This window comes from Symphalangus syndactylus, chromosome 7 (assembly GCF_028878055.3).
Source record: "Symphalangus syndactylus isolate Jambi chromosome 7, NHGRI_mSymSyn1-v2.1_pri, whole genome shotgun sequence".
Classification (NCBI taxonomy): domain Eukaryota; kingdom Metazoa; phylum Chordata; class Mammalia; order Primates; family Hylobatidae; genus Symphalangus; species Symphalangus syndactylus.
In genome coordinates, this window is record NC_072429.2 from 128,795,256 (window position 1) to 128,812,087 (window position 16,832).

Consider the following 16,832-nt stretch of genomic DNA (forward strand, 5'->3'; position numbering starts at 1 on the left):
GAAGACTCACCCTTGACTATTTAACCTTAGTATGAATCTATTCTACAACATACCCACACCAAGTAGCCATCTCACCACTGCTTAAATATTCTACATGAGTTAAATTTTAGACTTTGGTCAATTTTTAGAAAAATTTGTAGAAACTTAAGACAATGACTGAATAAGCACAATTAAGACACGACTTCTACCCTCGAAAACCATACAATCCTTGTATTAAACTGAAATTCACTCATTTGTTAACTTTTCCTTGGTTTAAATTCTCTTTGGCCTCCTAGAAATAAACTAAACACAATCCCTGTGCTACTTAACAAACCATTAAATATATGAAGTATCTTAAAACAACAGTCAAATGAGGTCAAAAGAAAGTTACCCACCAGATTATGTATGTTCACATTTGCAAAGTTACAAACAAGACATCTCCTATGTAGTAATGCCAGCCAAGAATTTAGCTTCTGAGTAGAGTTTATAAGTGATTTTCTAGATAGGGACAGGCATGGTGGGCGGCTAATGCCTATAATCCCAGCAGTTTGGGAGGCGGAGGTGGGAGGATTGCTTGAGCCCAGGAGTTCGAGACCAGCCTGGGCAACATAGCGAAACTCCATCTAAATTTTTATTTTTTGAGACAGTTTCACTCTTGTTGCCCAGGCTGGAGTGCAGTGGAGCAATCTTGGCTCACTGCAACCTCTGCCTCCTGGGTTCAAGTGATTCTCCTGCCTCAGCCTCCCAAGTAGCTAGAATTACAGGCATTTGCCACCATGCCCGGCTGATTTTTGTATTTTTAGTAGAGATGGGGTTTCGCCATGTTGGCCAGACTGGTCTTGAGCTCCTGACCAGGTGATCCACCCGCCTCGGCCTCCCAAGGTGCTGGAATTACAGGCATGAGCCGCTGTGCCTGGCCCCCATCTAAAATTTTTTTTTTAAGTTTTTTTTTTTTTTTTTTTTTTTTTAAGGGAATACTCATCACGAAAACCTTGTTAAACATTATAGGCTAAAGAACCAAGGGCAGTAGAAACTTTTTTCCCTGTGATCTTAACTTCTGTTTCCAAAGCACCCCGCAGAGGGCTTTGCATGATGACGTTAGTGCTAATGTTAAGTTAATAAATGAACGCTTACTGTGGCACATACAATTCATCCAAAAACAATCAAGAAAAATTTCAAGTGTTCCTAAAAGAAATTAGTAATAAAACTTCTAAGTTAGAAAAACAATTTCACTGGAAAAAACTTTTTTAAGAAAAGCAGTATGTATGTTATGGATGGTTGGATGCAGAAGCTAAAAGTAAAATAAATTTAAAAAAGAAAAACGTATGCTTATTAGGAAAAGAAGACAGATGTTAAGAAATGTTCCTAAATAGTTTTCAACAGTTTGTCAGGTCTTTCTGTTTGAGCCTAGTACACTAACGGAATTTAATACAAGTGAAATTACAAAAGGCAGAAATGTTTTCCTGGTTCTTGAACTTAATTTAACTGAACTAAAATTAAAATCATTCTCTTAAATGTATCTCCTCCAGGCTTATCATAACCAAACAGAATACAAAAACATATTTTTCTTCTCTTGGTAACAGAATTTTAAAGATATGTACTTGAATAATTTTCTACATTAATAAATCAGTATCTCTTACAGCACTAAAAAGAGTCCAGCAGAGGTCATTTACATTCTGATGTTGCCAAGGAGGTGATAATTATAACTGAATATATACATTTTTACTTTGCCTTTCTTTTTTTTTTTTTTTGGAATCTCACTCTGTCGCCCAGGCTGGAGTGCAGTGGCACGATCTCGGCTCACTGCAACCTCTGCCTCCCAAGTCAAGTGATTCTCGTGCCTCAGCCTCCCAAGTAGCTGGGATTACAGGTATGTGCCACCACGCCCGGCTAATTTTTGTATTTTTTGTAGAGACAGGGTTTTGCCATGTTGACCAGGCTGATCTCGAACTCCTGACACCTCAGGTGATCTACCCGCCTCAGCCTCCAAAGTGTTGGGATTACAGGCATGAACCACTGTGCCTGGCCTTTCAGTATATCATTTTTTAAAATACGATTTTACTTCAGAAAGAAAGTAAAATTTTACAGAAGAAAGAGATCCCCCTCAGTAAATTTAAAAAGCAGGTCCCATACTTATTTTCAAATGACAAATGACAAGGCCAGGTATCTTTGTAAATAATTTTGCAAAAGCTGGTTTATTTTAAAGGCTGATTTATACAGAATAGGAAGAAACCTATGTTTTCTTAATACTGTGGAATAAGCTAATTGTAAATGAAATGTTGAGATCATTATTAGGACCAAATGCAGTATGTGCATATCATATACATTTTTTGAACTAAGTATGCCATTAATTATTACAGCTTCTAGTTTCACAAAGCATATAAAAAAGAAATGTTTATATAAATCAAAGTTCAAATCACTAAACCACTTTGAATTTTTACTGTCAACCTACATAACAGAGAGAGTATCACAAAGAAAAGATGTTTATTTCAGAACAGAGCATTGCAATAGGAATATGCATGACACAGTAAACTATGCCATACATATTCAGGGAGGTAGAGGAAGACAAAGGTTTTTAAAGGAAAAACAAGGATTATATACTAGTTTTGAAATAAATATCCTTAGCTGCAAAGATCAATAACAAGGGTGACACCAGTTGGAGGCTGAACAGGCAGTTGCTGGGCAGATGTCCTTGCAGAAGTATTATTTGGTGTAAGGTGGTGATGGCCTTTGTGTAAGGATATGGTCTTTGTAGTCTCTTTCATTATCAGGCATACGAGTGTGAGAACATTCTCTTCACAGCCTTCCCTGGCTCTGTACACAGCTTCCCTGGGTTTCCTCAACATTAGTAACTCCATTTTGATTCTGAAGACTTTCACTACCACATGTCTAAAGTTGCTGGGAGAAAAAACGGAGAAAGGGGATGACAAAGGATAGAAAATCTGAGCCCAGACTAAAGGGTTTGTGAAATGACTTGAATAAGCTCAACTCCCTAATTTTATGAAAGAAGGGAAATAAAGACTAGAGAAACTTGGTGACTTGGACAAAGCAGCAAATGAGTAAAAATGTGGGGCTTAATCCACTGACTCTGGCAGTGCAGCTTTTGAGAACCTCTTTAAAACATGGCATCAGGACCAGATCACATCAAAAGAATCACCACCAGAACAAAGGAAACAAAAACGAAAGTCAGCTTCCCCACTACGTCCCTTTAAAATGATTGTTAATGCTGTTTTTGCTGTTAATCAAACTTCAACAGACCTGCCATTCAGTTTGTAGTCAGCTGTCAGCTGCTGGGCAAACACTGGGATTCGGGGACATCATTCTAGGCTCTTTCTAGATCAGGCTGAAACTTACCACTGTCCAGCTTATACTACTGATGGAACTGCAAAACAGCTGGTGACTTTCTGCAAGTCTCTACCTTTTTCTTGTTTTCAGAACACAATTATCAGAGCACTACTATTCGTATCCTTCTCCTATGGCAATGATGGCGTTTCTCTTCTTAAAATTTTGGTGTCTCATACTGACACTTGGGTTTTGTGAGGGCGGTTTTTTTGAGACAATGTCCCGCTCTATCACCTAGGCTGGAGTGCACTGACATGATCTAAGCTCATGGCAACCTCCGCCTCCCAGGCTCAAGCGGTTCTCGTGCTTCAGCCTCCTGGGTAGCTGGGATTACAGGTGCGCACAACCATGCCCGGCTTGTATTTTTAGTAGAGATGAGATTTCGCCATGTGGGCCAGGCTGGTCTCGAACTCCTGGCCTTAAGTGATCCACCCACCTCAACCACCCAAAGTGCTGGAATTACAGGCATGTGCCACCACGCGCCCAGCCCTGATACTTGTTTTTTACATATTTACTTCATGTTCTTTGAAGGCAGGCACTTGCCAAGGCTTAACACTTATTTTCTACTCCCTTTCTCCACAAAATTTGGGACTAGAGGCTGGGACTACAGGCACACACCACCACACCTGGCTAATTTTTTGTATTTCTAGTAGAGATGGCATTTCTGTTATTATGGGCCAGCAAATAGAAGCTTCTTCAAAGCTATTTCACAAACTTCTAGCCTATGCCATTAGGATATCTTTTTTTTTTTTTTTTTTTTTTTTGAGAGACAGAGTCTAGCTCTGTCACCCAGGCTGGAGTGCAGTGGTGAGATCTTCGCTCACTGCAACCTTCCAGGTTCAAGTGATTCTCGTGCCTCAGCCTCCTGAGTAGCTGGGATAACAGGCAGGTGCTACCATGCCTGGCTGATTTTTGTATTTTGAGTAAAGACGGGGTTTCACCATGTTGGCCAGGCTGGTCTCAAACTGCTGACCTCAATCCACCTGCCTTGGCCTCCCAAACTGCTAGGATTACAGGCATGAGCAACTGTGCCCGGCCTGTAACTACTTCTTTAAGATTAGTCATATAGAACGTGAAAAACTACACTTACTGAAGTATGGTGGAGAAAGGTCTAGCTGAATTTTCACTAACCGAGGTTCTTAATATGGGGGTCCATAGAGAATTCAGGGATCTGTGAATATGGATGGGAACCTTTTCACTAACCTCTATACAAAAATTAACAATTCCTTCAATCAAGAATATAAGTAACAAACTAGAGTAGTATTAGAAGACCTATGAATCTGTCTTTAATAGAAACCATGGGTATTTTCGTATTACAATTTTTGCACACAACATCTATTTAAAATTATGATATATAGTATATTTACTCCTAACGCTTATTTTCTAACATGAGAAACACACATATTAATGTAAGAAGCACACATTACTTATTGTAATAAGCACATATTACTTATCACAAATTTGTATTTAGTATTTGTTAATGGCTTTTCAATGTAATGTTTCCTTCTTAATCCTATGTAGTTTACTTCATACAATCATGAATCATTATTAGAATCACTATTCTGAGGCAGGATTCATAGGCTTCATAAGATTGCCAAAGAGGTCCTTGGCACAAAAAAGACTCGTTAAGAACCTCTGAACTGTAAAATACAGAGTAAGCAAGGTGATAACAATTCTGAAGGACTGTCACAGTAGTAACTGTTGTACCAGCTCTAATAAAATGATGGGCTGGATTTTTGTTTTTGTTTTTTGACACAGAGTCTCACTCTGTTGCCCAGGCTGGAGTGCAGTGGCGTGATCTCGGCTCACTGCAACCTCCGCCTCCCGGGTTCAAGCAATTCTCCTATCTCAGCCATCCGAGTAGCTGGGACTACAGGCACACGCCACCACACCTGGCTAATTTTTTGTATTTCTAGTAGAGACGGGGTTTCACCATGTTGGCCAGGCTGGTCTTGAACTCCTGACCTCAGGTATCCACCCACCTTGGCCTCCCAAAGTGCTGAGATTACAGGCATGAGCCACCGCGCCCACCCTTGTTTTTGTTTTTTGAGACAGGATCTTGCTCTGTCGCCCAGGTTAAAGTGTAGTGATGCAACCTTGGCTCACTGCGGCCTGGACATCCCAGGCTCAGGTGAGCCACCACGACCGGCCTGATGAGCTAGTTTTGAAAAAATATACTCTGCTTATAACTAAGAACACGGAAAGGGATTTTAAGCTAGTCATTTTCACTTAAGAACACAATGTCTGTAAAAAAAAATTACATTTTGAATACTTAATAACTTGTTACAATTAAAACAATTGCAGGATTACAAATGTTTAAGTACTCAGGACCCTTTAACAGTAACTACCTTTTATGGTAACAATTCTTTGTTTCTAAAAAATTTTTTTTTAAAAAAGGACCAAAACCAGTAATGGATAGAATTCTTAAGATTATGTGTAAAGTGTCTTCCCTTCTGTTTTCAATGAAAATATATATATATGTACATACATATAATTTAAACTACTAAAATTATGGCTTAGAACGTTCTTGATCAACTATACTGGTGACAGCTAAAATGACTTAATTCAAAGGAAAACACATACCTCTCCTATTGAAAGAAAGCTGTTAAAAGAAGTTCTAATTAATTTACATTTTCCCCACCAGGTCCTATTCTAAGCCAAAAACTAAACAATCGATATTTCCTAACAACATTTTTAGCAACTCAATATTGTGTATAGAACATTTCCCTTAAATTGTATACAGTTAATATAACTTTTTATTGAAATCATAACTTTTCATTTATATTTAAATAATCATTTCCCCCAAAGACATATTTACCTTCAGCCAGTGCTGGTGATTCTGTCCTTGTCCTTCTATCTGTTTAAAGAAAGAAAAAAAAGGAAGAAAGTCTAAAACATTATTTTACTTTAAAACAAGTTTTTATTACAGTTAACTTTAAAGTTCACGAATGCTATCATACACATGCACATTTTATACATACACACATATATTTATTTATTTCCTTGGATTAACTCAACCACCATTTATGGAGGACCTATTTAGAGTAAGGCATCATATTAAGCCCTGGAAACAACAACAGGTAAGACAATCCAGTTGTCACCGTCAATATACTCAAGAGAGTAAAAAGTGTATGAAGACAAGTACACAATTCTCATCATAGCTTATGAAGCAAAGGGTAAGAAAAGGAAAGTTTGTAATTCTTCTTTAGTCTTAGAGCAGGGGCCTAAAACTATCAAAAGAGGCATATTTATATATTCTTATCACAGTTTAAGTTCATTCAGTTTCAATGTATTAATAATCAGTTTTACTCAAGGTATTAAAATCCTTATTCTGTGACAATAACCTATTATTTGCCAGGGACACATTTGGCAAAATTCAAGTGAACCACAAAGCCCTCTCTAGGATTGGTTTTATTATTTCACTCATTCATTCATTCATTTATTTATTTCTGCGGAGAGAGGGTCTTGCTATTTTGCGCAGGCTGGTCTCCAATTCCTGGTGCTCAAGTGAGCTTCCTGCTTTGGCCTCCCATAGTGCTGGGATTACAGGCATCAGCCACCATGCCAGGCTTGGTTTTACTATTTCAAACACACAATTTTAGGCAAAATGGAATCTTCAGAAAGAGTATAACTTTGCAAATAAGGTTATAAGAAGCAAATAAAGACATCAACCCCTTGGAGAAGAAGGTATGGATCACTCTATCAGGAAAAAGCCCCATGTTTTCACTCTAGCTGAGGTACCTCTTCCTGATTGTACTATCTGTGGTTCACTTTCTGCTCTGGGGCTTTGCAATAGGAGACGTCTACAGGAATTCTTCAGCTATCCAGAGATATAAACAAACCTGAAAATTTGAAGGTGTTAACACCATGGGCAACCCTTGACCAATGAGAGATGGGATCTAGCAAATAAATACCACCTTCTTCCCAGCAAAAGGCCTATCTTTATTGCTTTCTCAGAGGGCTTCTTCAGGATCAAGCCCCAGTTGCTCACAAAAATTAGCAGCTCAATAACGTACCCTTGGATTGGCGTTCCCTCTTTCCTAGTTCACTTGTTCCAGTCCTTCAACTTCTGTTTCTTGCTAACAGGTGTGCAAATGAATTACCTGTAAGAAAGCACCCGTCTCAGTTTCTGCTTTTGGAGTGAAACTAGGTCAAGACACTTGATTTCCACGATACCATAATCCCTTTTCATCCTACCTCACCTGATGTTCCTTCTTAATTTCGACTACACTTTCTTGCACACCCCATATTCCACCCAAACTCTCACTACCTAAAATCCTTGTGCCTACTATCTCCTACTAACTCAAGGCGGAAGATTCTGTTCCCTGAGCATTATCAGATCTACTACTACTTCATATTGAAGAGACTAAAACAGAGGCTGCAAAAATGCATATGGAGTTGGCTGGCTGGGGCCACCTTAGATAAGTGTTAACCAGGCAAATAAACATGTGTGTTTATCTAAATGGTGCCACTGCTATCAACATGCCACGCTAAAAATACAGGTGATACAGAGCTCAATATCCATGTAAAACAGATTTTAGATATTAGCAACTAATGAAATAAGTCAGACACACTCAATAGGCCAAATGAAACAGTCTAAGGGCTATAAGTGGATGAACCACCAGTTTGCAACTTCTGTTCTAGAACCTCAGGTTGTCTACAATTTATTATTTAATTAATTAATTAATTAATTTATTTATTTATTTATTTATTTTGAGACAGAGTCTCGCTCTGTCGCCCAGGCTGGATTGATTGATTGATTGACTGATTTTGAGACAGAGTCTCACTCTGTCACCCAGGCTGGAGTACAGTGGCGCGATCTCGGCTCACTGCAACTCTGCCTCCCAGGTTCACGCGATTTTCCTGTCTCAGCCTCCCGAGTGGCCGGGATTACAGGCGCCTGCCACCATTCCCCACTAATTTTCTGTATTTTTAGTAGAGACGGGGTTTCACCATGTTAGCCAGGATAGTCTCCATCTCCCGATGTCGTGATCTACCCGCCTCGGCCTCCCAAAGTGCTGGGATTACAATCTTTCACTTTTCTCTATGAGTTAGTTCACAAATGGGAGTCACGTTCAAAGCCTAACCGCTCTAGTTTTTCTCAAAAGCTTGCCTTGGATCAATATTACTAGAAGTGAAATGAATAAACACTTTTTTTGCTTTTTCTGCCAAAGATAAAACTTCCTTCTCTAAGGCCCACTGCAGGCTCCCAGAAATAAACAAAACAAGTGGCTTGACTGACCACTTTTATAAACCACAGCAAAAAAAACAGTGCCACTCTGCATAAAACCATGAGGGAAAACTCAATTATTTATTCTTAATAAATCACGACACAATAAAACAATTGTAACTGTATTCACTCTTAGAAATCAAATATCAGGTCATAAATAGTAAATATTAACTAATATTTAAATTAGATAATCCAGGCACCTAAAATCTACAAACCAAGAGATTATTCAAGTTAAGTGTTAAAATTTACTTGCCTCTATACAAACAAACGGAAGAACATTCCATGCTCACGGATAGGAAGAATCAATATTGTGAAAATGGCCATACTGCCCAAGGTAATTTATAGATTCAATGCCATCCCCATCAAGCTACCAATGACTTTCTTCACAGAATTGGAAAAAACTACTTTAAAGTTCATATGGAACCAAAAAAGAGCCCACGTTGCCAAGTCAATCCTAAGCCAAAAGAACAAAGCTGGAGGCATCATGCTACCTGACTTCAAACTATACTACAAGGCTACAGTAACCAGAACCACATGTACCCCAGAACTTAGTATAATAATAAAAAAACTATACATATATGAAAAAAATGTACTTGCCTCCAGCAAGACATGAGTTATGACTTCAGACCATGTTGTGGTACTGGTACCACAACACAGATATAGACCAATGGAACAGAACAGAGCCCTCAGAAATAATACCACACATCTACAACCATCTGATCTTTAACAAACCTGACAAAAACAAGAAATGGGGAAAGGATTCCCTATTCAACAAATGGTGCTGGGAAAACTGGCTAGCCATATGTAGAAAGCTGAAACTGGATCCCTTCCTCACACCTTATACAAAAATTAATTCAAGATGGATTAAAGACTTACATGTTAGACCTAAAACCATAAAAACCCTAGAAGAAAACCTACGCAATACCATTCAGGACATAGGCATGGGCGAGGACTTCATGTCTAAAACACCAAAAGCAATGGCAACAAAAGCCAAAATTGACAAATGGGATCTAATTAAACTAAAGAGCTTCTGCACAGCAAAAGAAACTACCATCAGAGTGAACAGGCAACCTACAGAATGGGAGAAAATTTTTGCAATCTACCCATCTGACAAAGGGCTAATATCCAGAATCTGCAAAGAACTCAAACAAATTTACAAGAAAAAAAACAAACAACCCCATCAACAAGTGGGCAAAGGACATGAACAGACACTTCTCAAAAGAAGACATTTATGCAGCCAAAAAACACATGAAAAAATGCTCATCACTGGCCATCAGAGAAATGCAAATCAAAACCACAAGGAGATACCATCTCACACCAGTTAGAATGGCCATCATTCAAAAGCCAGGAAACAACAGGTGCTGGAGAGGATGTGGAGAAATAAACACTTTTACACTGTTGGTGGGACTGTAAACTAGTTCAACCATTGTGGAAGACAGTGTGGCGATTGCTCGGGGATCTAGAACTAGAAATACCATTTGACCCAGCCATCCCATTACTGGGTATACACCCAAAGGATTACAAATCATGCTGCTATAAAGACACATGCACACGTATGTTTATTGTGGCACTATTCACAATAGCAAAGACTTGGAACCAACCCAAATGTCCAACAACAATAGACTCAATTAAGAAAATGTGGCACATATACACCATGGAATACTACGCAGCCATAAAAAATGATGAGTTCATGTCCTTTGTAGAGACATGGATGAAGCTGGAAACCATCATTCTCAGCAAACTATCGCAGGGACAAAAAACCAAACACCGCATAGAGGTAGGAATTGAACAATGAGAACACTTGGACACAGGAAGAGGAACATCACACACCGGGGCCTGTTGTGGGGTGGGGGGAGGGGGGAGGGAGGAGGGATAGCATTAGGAGATATACTTAATGTAAATGACGAGGTAATGGGTGCAGCACACCAACATGGCACAGGTATACGTATGTAACAAACCTGCACATGGTGCACATGTACCCTAGAACTTAGTATAATAATAAAAAAACTATATATATATGAAAAAAATGTACTTGCCTCCAGCAAGACATGAGTTATGACTTCAGACCATTCTGTCAACCATGTTTATAGCTCTGTAGTATTTAAAATGATGGTACCTAAATCTCACTGATGGCCTGGTGCAGTGGCTCACGCCTGTAATCCCAGCACTTTGGGAGGCCGAGGTGGGTGGATCACCTAAGGTCAGGAGTTTGAGACCAGCCTGGCCAACATGGCGAAACCCCGTCTCTACTAAAAATACAAAAATCAACCAGGCATGTTGGTGCATGCCTGTAATCTCAGCTACTTGGGAAGCTGAGGCACAAGAATTGCCTGAACCTGGGAGGCAGAGATTACACTGAGCTGAAATCACGCCATTACACTCCAGCCTACGTGACAGAGTGAGACTCTGTTCAAAAAATAAATAAATAAATGGTGTTGAAATAACTCCATGGAAAACTAATACAGACCCTTCTCAAACTATACATTACACATGGATTCGAGTGTAATTTCTCAAAACTAAATCTCAGAAAATAGAACAAAGATTCTTATCTTTGGAGGAATAATATGCTAAAATATAAAGCACTATAAGAAATTTAAAATGGAAAGATGAATCAATCATGTAAAAATTAAAGATAAGGGATACCAAAATGTCTTAAAATAGTTCATAGGAGTGTACATAAATCACATGAAGGCAACAGAAAAAAATAATCTTGATAATTTGTAACAGGGAGGCAAAACAATAAATTATGAAAAAAATGTATGCTCCCTAATAATAAAAAGCAAATATAGTAAAATGGTTTAGAGAACCGGTTCTGACATGAGACAGGCTTGGGTTGCATTTCCAATTATTTAAATTATTAAGTTATTTGAGCATCTTTATTTGTAAAATGCAGATTTTCACTTATTTAAATTATGTTATCTATGCATCCTTTTCCTTTGTAAAAGAGCAAAAATAAACTCAAAGTGTGTAGATTAATGGAAATGCTAGTTTTGCTGAACACGGTCATTACCTTTTGTATTTAATATTAAAATTACAATAATATGTATCTCTCTACTGACACTAAATCTCAAGTATAGTACTCTTAAGAAAACCATGTCTAACACACACCAGAACTCAAACACCTGAGGATTGCTCTATGTCATCCTACACCATGCTTACTATCACAAAATAGTTTGATCAGAAGAAAGCACAATGGTTACATTAAGAGCCACCCTCCTTGATATACCTGGAACTACATTTTCTATATAAAAACAAATATCAAGGCATATATGATATATATAAATCTTAATATTGTGCAAATATTAATACTAAATATTAATACAATATCAATAAATTCTTTTTTTATAAAGATTTTTTAAAAATGTTTTTAAATAAAATAGAGATGGAGTCTTGCTATGTTGACCAGGCTAGTCTTGAACTACTGGCCTCAAGCAATCCTCCCATGTCAGCCTCCCAAAGTGCTGGGATCACAGGCATGAGCCACCATGCCTGGCCAAGAAATTCTTAATCTCTATTGTAAACCCATGCTCCAGAAGATCTGAAATACCAACATTTCTCATTATCTCTAAAGTTTTTTTTTAATTACCTCCAGGAAAACGTAAATTGCCAGTAACGGTTGCCTACGTAATGCCAGGCTTTCAGAACATGACCTGATTTTTGTAGAGTCTAAAAAGTTCTTACAATCTTAACTTTCCCCTTTATTATAAGGGTAAAACATGCTCACTACACAAAATACATAAAATGGAAGGAAACAAGTACCACTACCTATAATCCCACAACCAAAGCTTTAACAATTTATTCTCTTCTAATTTCTTTTATGTATATTTTTATACAATTTAACACCATTTCTTTGTACTGCCTTTTTTTTTTTTTTTTTTTTTTTTTTTTGGAGACGGAGTCTCGCTCTGTTACCCAGGCTGGAGTGCAGTGGCGCGATCTCGGCTCACTGCAAGCTCTGCCTCCCGGGTTCATGCCATTCTCCTGCCTCAGCCTCTCCGAGTAGCTGGGACTACAGGCGCCCGCCACCACGCCTGGCTAATTTTTTTGTATTTTTTTTAGTAGAGACGGGGTTTCACCGTGGTCTCGATCTCCTGACCTCGTGATCCGCCTGCCTCGGCCTCCCAAAGTGCTGGGATTACAAGCGTGAGCCACCGCGCCCGGCGTACTGCTTTTTATCATTCATATCATGAGCAATATTTTCACATCATTAAAAACTCTGCCAAAATACTACTTTTTACATACCAACTCATCATATGCTTGTACCACATTTTTTCAAGCATTTTCTCACTGCCGGACATTCAGGTTTTTCTAACCTTTTGCTCTTTTAAACAATGCTATGCCCAAGACTTCCATAAGCACATAAAGACTTTGTGAGATTAGAAAAAGTTATCCCAGTCTAATATAAAAATGTTTATGAACTATTATTTTATTACACCACCTCAATAACTACACAATATAGCTCTGCCTGGGTTGGGGTTTAAGAACCCCAGCAAGCAAACACCCTGGCTGTGCATACACATGCCCCTGCACACAAGGGTCACACTCTTGCCTACTGACAAACATAATCCCTGAACATTAAGACACAAAAACATACCTAAGCCAGTGCCAGGCACCCTTGCCCCAAATTTCTCAAATGAGACTACCAGATCAGTTTCTGTCAGACTGGAGTGGTGGACAAGTTAGCGAAAGAAATCACCTCAGGGGATGCCTGGAGTCTGGAGCTCAGTCTGGACAAGACCATGCTGTAACCACCTGCATGGACAGAGTGTCCTCACAGGAGCTCTCCAGAGTCTTCGCATGCCATAGGTGCTAGTATGGGTTTATGTACCAGGCAACTCACTGTAACCTGGAACTCCTGGCTCCAAGATGTGGCCAGAAGGCCCAGAATCCCTTCACTCACCCACGATCTTCTCAAATGTGACATATCTATCTCATGCCTGATACACCCATGGGTGTGGCACCCCTTGTGCAGAGGGCCATGTGAACACCTTGAATAATTATCTTAGCTATGAACATAAATCTTTGTTGAAATAACTTAAAAATGTTTAGGATACATCAAGGTCTTTATACCTAGTGCCAAATTGCTGCCCAAAGATACATTCTAATTAACATTACCATCAGAATGATGCACTGGCCAACTTCACAGCATCCTTGACAAGTGGTGCCTTCTTTCACTTTTTTTTTTTTTTTAAGAGACAAGGGCCAGGTGCAATGGCTCATGCCTATAATTTCAACACTTCAGGAAGCTGAGGTGGGAGGATCACTTGAGACCAGGAGTTTGAGAACAGACGAGACAACATAGCAAGACCATATACACACAAAAAATAAAATGAACAGCCAAGTCTAGTAACATACAACTGTAGTCTCAGCTACATGTGTGGCTGTGACAGGAGGATGGCTTAAGCCCAAGACTTCAAGGCCACAGTGGGCTATGAGTGCCACTGCACTCCAACATGGGCGACAGAGCAAGACCCTAATTCTAAAAACAAACAAAAGAAACACGGTCTCGCTCTGTCGCCCAGGCTGGAATGCAGTCGTACAATCATAGCTCACTGTAACCTTGAACTCCTGGCCTCAAAGTGTTCTCCCTCCTTGGCCTCCAAAAGCTCTGGAATTATAGGCATGAGCCACCTTGCCCGGCCTCTCTCCCATTGTTTTTTTAACTACCGAGGCCAGCTATTTTTTTCTACACAATTGTGTAACTTAGTCCTTCCCATTTTCTATCAAGGCCTTATGTATTTTTAAGGAAATAACTACCAAATCTGAACTTCCTTAATCAGATACTCAATATAAATGTATAAAGTGAGGTATAGTCTTTTAAAATTGTCCCTTTCTACTCGGCTGTCTTTTTCTAAATACTTCCTATGTTTTAGACACTGTACTGCATGATATATTTCACATAAGCCTGTCAACCTAATAGGTTAAAATTAAACCCTTTTCATTGATGAGCAATCAGAGGCTTTAAAAGGTTAAGTAGTTTGTCCAAGGTCATGATTAGAGGGTAAGGAATTGGGAAAAGGAGGGAAAGGGACAGAAATGAGGAAGGGAACAGAGGGAGAAAATTACTTTTCAGGAAACAATCTTGTTCAATATTTATAATAATATTCCTTTCTGTAAATGTGATTTCTTGTAAAACAAATACTACTTTTCCACTAACTTCTTTTATTGTAAAATTAAAAATGATTCTTTAAAAAAATAACCCACGGCCGGACGCAGTGGCTCACACCTATAATCCCAGCACTTTGCAAGGCCAAGGTGGGCGAATCACGAGTTCAGGGGTTCAAAACCAGCCTGACCAATATGGTGAAACCCTGTCCCTACTAAAAATACAAAAATTAGCCGACTGTGGTGGTGTGCAAAAAACAAACAAAAACAAAAATAAACAAAACCTACAACAGCAATTATGCTGTTTTCAATTATGAAAAACCTGAGGCAAGGGCTAAATTAAAAGGCAAGAGCTAGATTAAGAGGCTCACCAGGCTTTGAGGACATTATACAGAACCTTCTTACTTCTAGATCTCCTGGTTACTGCCAACATCTTGCCCTGATTACTGACCATCTACAATGGGACTTTTCTGATACTTCAACTCAGCTAAGTTTTGGAACACACAGCCATGGAGAGACTGTAAAATGCATTTTTGATGGCAGGTGCTGCAATTGTGCTAACCTAAAGATTCCACAGGTTTAAGATATGTTCTGTGAAAACAAGTAAGTACCTTATTTTGCAGCTCTATAAGCTCAAACTCTGTAAAATTAAATGCTAGTTAAAAGATAGAGTTTTTAGTGTTCATTTAATCTACCCCACATGTTCAAAACCCCTTATAACATTTACACACATAATTTTAAAGGAATGGTAAATACAAACAGAGGTAATAACATAAGGCAAATAAAGCTTTACAGTTTATATATATACACGCTCCAAATTTACCCCAGGGTCAATTTTATAAAAGATCAAATAGTTGAATTTATACATCCTGCTAAATATATATATATATACGCTCCAAAATTATCTGAAGTTGCAAAGTGCACTAGCACTGAAATGACCATTCCTTCCAGCTTCTCACCTTGCCTCACCACTCCCCCAGCACCACTCTCTCCACCCCTAGTCCTATATGCTGCAGTTATCTGAAATTACAAAGTTTTTTTTTTTTTAATTATGACCAAGTTTGGCTTATCTGAGAAGTGCAAGGTTGGTTCAGAATACCTACTGTTTTCACCACACTAACAGATTAAAAGAAAAAAGCCATATAATTACCTCAAAAGATGCAGAGATGCACTCTGGGGTTGGGGGAAGGGGAGGACTGGGAACAGAGAAGGTGCATTTGAATGAAAACAAAGACGGGTTTTTCTATATTTGCCTTTCTTTATTTTTATTTTTTTATTTTAGAGACAGGGTCTTATTAGGATGCCCAGGCTGGGTCTTTCTTTTCTTGCAAGTCATTTTTTTTTTCAAATGATTCTATATGATAATCAACAGGATGAACTAATGAAGGCATATTAAACAGTGGTTCAGGTAAAATGATTCAGTGAATTCCTAATCTGTGTGTCAAGTTTACGGTGACAGAAAACAAGTGTGTTCTCTACTGCTGTTAATCTCTACTGCTGATAAATTTAAATACAAAGCGCAAAAGTGAATCCTACAATGCAATACCTTGACTTTCAGGAATCTGCTCCACTTTTTTTTTTTTTTTTTTGAGACGGAGTCTGCTCTGTCGCCCAGGCTGGAGTGCAGTGGCGCAATCTAGGCTCACTGCAAGCTCCGCCTCCCGGGATCACGTCATTCTCCTGCCTCAGCCTCCCGAGTGGCTGGGACTACAGGCGCTGGCCACCAGGCCCAGCTAATTTTTTCTATTTTTAGTAGAGACAGGGTTTCACCGTGTTAGCCAGGATGGTCTCGATCTCCTGACCTCATGATCCACCTGCCTCGGCCTCCCAAAGTGCTGGGATTGCAGGCGTGAGCCACCCCTGGAATCTGCTCCACTTTCAAAATCATGCCTACATAAGCAGAAGCTCTTGGGATAAACCTTGTCTTTCCCCACAGTGCTGCAATTACTTTGTATTATGTAAAAGCTTTTCCATAATAATCAGAACTAGTTGTTCAATTAATTGCAATTATTGATAGAAACATTTAAAATACATACAAGTGCATTCATTAGCTAATCCTTTTTAAGAAAACCAAAGCACATTCTTCAATGACAAGCCATTGCTAGAGTATTTTCCAGCTACTATGATCCAATGTTTTTGTAGAAATTACCAGAGGAAAAAAAGAATTTTTTTTAAT

At 38.9% G+C, this 16,832-nt stretch overlaps 1 protein-coding gene across 12 annotated transcripts in view; it reads right to left on the reverse strand.

Moving 5' to 3' along the window:
• Positions 1 to 16,832, reverse strand: part of CYRIB (CYFIP related Rac1 interactor B) — a 177,615-nt gene that overhangs the window by 55,697 nt on the left and 105,086 nt on the right. For 6 of the 12 annotated variants that reach the window (XM_055287252.2, XM_055287250.2, XM_055287248.2 and 3 more), the window contains 2 exons: positions 7,338 to 7,424; positions 6,140 to 6,178 (listed from right to left, as the gene is read on the reverse strand). The gene's annotated coding sequence lies outside the window, so the exon portion shown is untranslated. The remainder of the gene's footprint in view (positions 1 to 6,139; positions 6,179 to 7,337; positions 7,425 to 16,832) is intronic. The other 6 variants (XM_055287256.2, XM_055287258.2, XM_055287257.2 and 3 more) reach the window with 1 other exon arrangement.